Raw genomic sequence first — 6,000 nt, forward strand, 5'->3', positions numbered from 1 at the left:
AGAATATATAAAGAGCCCTTTCAACTCAAAACAAGAAGAAAACAACCTAATTTAAAAATGGACAAAAGACTGAATAGAAAGCTCACAAGGGAAGCTATATGAATGGCCAGTAAATATATGAAAGTCTGTTTAACATAATTATCCATCTGAATAATATATAATTTTAAACTACAAAGAGACTATAATAAGTTTTAAAATGAATTTTAAACTAATAATGTTAAGTCCTAGAAATTAGAATATATTTTGTACTGAATGATAAATTATAATATATTAATACTAGTTGGATGTAACTCAAGTGTTCACAGAAGGAAATTCATAGTTTAAAATTTATGTTTTATAAAAGAAAATTTCAAATTAATATTTTAAGCTTCCATTTGGAGAAACTAGAAACTAAACAGCAAAAATTAAAACCATATAAAATAAAGAAGAAAAGAAATAACAAAGGTAAGGACAGATATCAGTACAATAGGATACAGTCATTAAAATAGAGCAAATCAAAAAAGACAACAGTCTGTTCTTTGAATATCATAATTAAATTGATAAACTATGAGCAAAACTGATTATAATGAAAAACAAACCACATCAAGAAAGGGAGATATCACAACAGAGCCTATGATCTTTCAAAGGATGATAATAGAATATTTTGGACAACTACACATTGATAAATTTAATAAATTAAGTGCACATATTTCATGAAAACATGAATTACAAAACTAACCACAGAAACCTAGATAATCTGAATAATCTTATGTTTGTTAAACAAATTGATTCTATAATTTAAAACATTCCCTCAAATAAAACCTCAGATCTGATGGCATCTCTGGTGTATCCTACCAAACATTTGCTGAGGATAAAGTATGTCTCTCAAACTGACAATAAAAATGAAATAGCAATCACAGACTTTCCGATGAGACTAAACCTTGAAGGCAAGTCCTGACAGAGATATACCAAGAAAATCCAATTACATAGCAATGTTCTTCATGAAAATAATTATGCAAATATTATAGGAAAAAAAGGGCTAAATAAGATGATTTGTAAAACTATGCTCATTTGCAATCATCATCAAAGAAATAAAAATATAATAGCAAAGGAATTTTCTTTCTTAATCTTTTCGAATTCACAAACTAGTAAAATAATGCACTTAGGACTGAGGTTGTAGCTCAGGGGTAGAACACTTTCCTTGAACATGTGAAGCCTGGGTTCAATCCTCAGCACCACATATAAATAAACAAAATAAAAAGGTATTGTGTCCATCTACAACTAAAGAAAAACATTTTAAAAAAGAACACACTATACATTTTGGCAATGGTATGAGAAAATGGGCACCCTAAGTCACAAAGCTACAGGTTACATAGCTGGGAAGTGGAAGAGAGCAAATCTGAACCCACTTCTCTCTCCCTTGTCAGCAGGTGAATGTACTTATTCCACTGCTCATCACCCTCTCCAGAATTTGTAATTCTTTTTGAAATACAATCTAGAACCTAATTTTGGTAGGATTACATATTGTATTTTTAAAAATGAAATCACATTTTGTATAATTATAGATTTGCATGCAGTCACAAGAAATAACACGAGAACCTTCTGTGAACACTTGAGTTACATCCAATAAGTATTAATATATTGTAATTTATCATTCAGTACAAAATATATTCTAATTTCTAGAACTTAACATTATTAGTTTAAAATTCATTTTAAAACTTATTATAGTCTCTTTGTAGTTTAAAAATATATATTATTCTGATGGAAAATTATGTTAAACAGACTTTCATATATTTATACGTTTATCTTGTTGATATTTGTTTGTGGACATATAGTCCCTAGTCTAAATGTATCAAAGTTTCCTTAACCATTACCCATTGAAAGATATCTAGGTTGTATCATAGCAGAGTTTTGTATTCTACAGCAGGTTATTTGATATTAATTCAAAATAGGTTGTTATAAGTTTAAGGAATTAAATCCAATCTCTGGGGTAATTACAAAAAGAAAAACTGAAAAACACACAAATAGAAATGAGAAGTAATGCTATCAAAATTGTACACTATAAAAATAAAAATCCACAAATGAAGGAGATAATAAAGGAATTAGGGAACACATGAGACATAAGATATGTTGAATAAAATATCTCTCTTACTGTCAAAAAGTCAGTTTAAAGGCAAACAGATTATCTCTCTGGATTACCAGATGGATTTTAAAAACATAATTCAATTGTATTCTGTCTAGAAGATACACATTGAAGATCCAAAGACAGATACAGGATAAAGATACTCTGTGCAAATAGTAACCAAAATGAGATCTAGGTAGCAATACTAATATTAGACAAAAAGTACTTTTAAAATCTTAAAAGGGCAAAAAGACATTGACTGTTCATTAAACTGTCAATCCATCAGAATAATATATCAATTAGGAAGATATATATATATATATATATATATATATATATATATATATATATGTAAAAATAACATCCCAAAATATATGAAGCAAAAAATGACAGAATTAAAAAGAGAAATAGGCAATTCTACAATAACAGTTGTAGACTTTCAATATTCCACTTTGAATAATGCAAAGAACAACTAGATGGAAGATTAATAAGGCCTTGAACTACACAATAAACCAATTAGGTCTATAGACACATACAGAACACCCCACTCAATGACAACAACAAAATACACTTTATTTTCAGTGGACATGGAACATTGTACAAGATTAACTATATGTTAAGTCACAAACAATTCCTATTATAATTTAAATATTTGAAGTCATAGTAAGTATCTTCTTGACCACAAGGAGAAGAACCTACAAATTAACAGAAGTCAAACAAAAATGCTGAACTACAAATACACTCAAGTAAACAATTGGTCAAAGAAGAAAGCACAATTTGCATTAGAACATTTTTGAGATAAATACAAATGTAAACAAACATACCAAGATGTATGGGATACAGAAATGCTCTGTGGAATATTTATACCTATAAAACCTATATTTAAAAATAAGAAAAATTGCTGGGAGTGGTGGCTCATGCCTGAAATCCCAGCAACTCGGGAAGATGAGGCAGGAGGATCATGAGTTCAAAACCAGCCTCAGCAATGGCAAGACACTAAGTAACACAGTGAGATCCTGTCTCTAAATAAAATACAAAATAGGGCTGGTGATGTGGCTCAATGGTTAAAGACCCCTGAGTTCAATCCCTGGCACAAAAAAGAATAAGAAAAATTGGGCTGAGGTTGTAGCTCAGTGGTAGAGTGCTTGCCTAGCATGTGTGAGGCACTAAGTTCAATTCTTAGCACCACATATAAATAAAATAAATGTACATTCACAACAACAAAAAAAAATAAAAAAGAAAAATTCCAAAATCAGTAAACTAACTGTAGGGCTTAAGGTGCTAAAAAAAAGGGAAAGTTAAACCCAAAGCTAGTAGAGAGAAGGAAGAAATAAAGATTAGAACAGAGACAAGTGAAATAGAAAATAAAGAAAACAATAAAGAGAACTGTCAAAACCAAAAGTTGGTCCATGAAAAGTTTGACAAAATTGACAAACCTTTACCTAGAATGATGAAGAAAAAAAGAGAAGATCCAAGTTGCAAAAACCAGAAATGAAAATGCGGACATGTTAGGGGTTGTTTTACCCCAAAAATTCACATTTTATTTTTTGTGGTGCTAGGAATTATACTCAGGGCCTCAAATATGGTAGGAAAGTGCTCTATCATTGAGTTACACCATCAGCCTCTAAATTCATATTTTTAAATCCTAAACATAATAACTCTGAATGTGATTGTATTTGGAGATAGGGCTTTTGAAAGGGTGATTAGGTTAAATGAGGTCATTAGTGTCAGTCCTGATCCAGTACATCTTGTTTTCTTATAAGAAGAGAACACAGATGGATATGCATTGAATAAAACCTTGCAAAGGCAAAGGAAGATGGCCATTCACAAACTGAAGAAAGATAATGCAGTGGACCAGAACCCTATAGGCAACTCTGGTAACACCTTGAACTTGAACTTCTGTCCTTCAAAACTGTGAGGAAGTAATTTGTTGTTTAAAGCATTCAGTCTGCAGTACCTTGTTCTGGCAACATTATCAAACTAATATAAGCCATTATTAAAAACATTATAGAAAAAAATTATTATAATAAAATAGTATGAAAAACTGTATGCCAACAAATCTGAATATCTAGAATAAATGGGTACATTCCTAGAAACCAAAAAATTACTAAACCTGCTTCAAGAAGATATAGAAAATCTGAACAGATGTATAACAAGAAAATTTTTTCTTTCATATGCAGAAGCTAGAGCAAAATAATGGAGATCCCATGAAAATAGAAGGTAAGTCAGTGGGTCAGTGAGGAGAGGAAGGGAATAGAGGGGGAGGGAGAAGGGACTGGAAAAGGGAATAACTGTGGAACGAAATTGTCCAAATTATGCTATGTACATACAGGAATATACAACACTGAATTCACCTCTATGTACATCTATAAAGCACCAATTTTAAAAAGCAATAAATAAATGAAGGAAGACCAGCAGAGTAGAAAAATGAGAATAGGGGGAATGAAGAGGGGAGAGAAAGAGAGGCATGAGGAACTGAAATGGAGTATATCAAATTTCATGAATATATGATGATTATGTCAAAATAAATCTCACTATTAAGTATAACTGTAATGGACTAATAAAATCAATTAAAGTTTTAAAAAAGTAAAGAAAAAACCCAGGACCAAATGGCTTCATTGGCAAATTCTACTAAATGTTTAGTGAAAAATTAATACCTATCCTTCTCAAAAACTTCCAAGAAATTGAAGGGAAGGGAACACATTCTAACATTCCATGAGGCCAACATTAATTATCCTTATACCAAAGCTGGAATTTACACTCTGTCATGTAGATATAGATACTAGTCCCTACTTATGAATACTTTAGAGACTGGAATGAATTTCAAATTTTAATAGCCTCAAATTTGTCCTCACTACATGGGTTGCTCAAATGACCTTAGACTAAAAGGGAGAATAAGGGACTGTTCTGACATTTCCCATGCCCTTCACTGATTAGAAGGTTCTGATCCCCTGCATCCATTCCCCCCAAAACACAAGCATTCAATTCTAAGATTGAGTCACTTAGGATTCCAGATATCATATCCTGATATACAGTGGGGTTCTGTCGGAGCTTAACTCTACTCAATATTTTGACCCCAAAGTAAAAACTGCTGCAACTACCGTCAATACAGTTGTTAGATTGGCATGTTGGTCCTTTCATTAGTGCCCTAAATTATCCTCAGAGATGCAGCCTTACAGCATACTTCAATTATTCACATGTCTCAAAATACTAAAACTTAATGCATGGAATACTGAACAAATTGCAACAGAAAACATTAAAATATTGTAATTTCTTGTGGGTTCTGGAAAAAGTTTCCACAAACTAGGTGGCTGAAGCAATACAAATTTATTCTTTCACTGTTCTATAGGCCAGAAGTCCAAAATCAAGGTGTCAGCAGGGCTATGTTTTCTACAAATAAAGAATCCTTCTTTGTATCTCCCAGCTTCTAGTGGTTCTAGGTATTACTTAGCCTGTGGTTGCATAACTACAACATTTGCGTCCACCTTCACTAGATCTTCCATTCTGTCTCCAATAAGGACACTTATCTTTGGATTTAGGGCTTATCCAGGTAATCCAAGATAATTTTATCTCAAGATCCGTAATTTCATTACATATTCAAATACCCTTTTTCCAAACAAGTTAATATTTGCAAGATTAACTTGCACATAGACACATATTCTAGGGGTCTACCATCCAAAACATTATAGTGCATATAGATATTAATCTAATGAGCAAGTCAAATGAGTACTGTGTGGGAAGCAGATTTTCTTATAACCAAATTCAATATAAAAAATTGAGGATACTCTGGTCACAACAGCATCCAGGTCTGTCATGAAACTTTCTAGGTTTATGCAAGTTTTATGTCCAAGGATTCTTGGTCACTTTGGAATAATATAAGGAGGGGAGGATTTAATGAG

Source organism: Marmota flaviventris, chromosome X, assembly GCF_047511675.1.
Source record: "Marmota flaviventris isolate mMarFla1 chromosome X, mMarFla1.hap1, whole genome shotgun sequence".
Taxonomy (NCBI): Eukaryota; Metazoa; Chordata; class Mammalia; order Rodentia; family Sciuridae; genus Marmota; species Marmota flaviventris.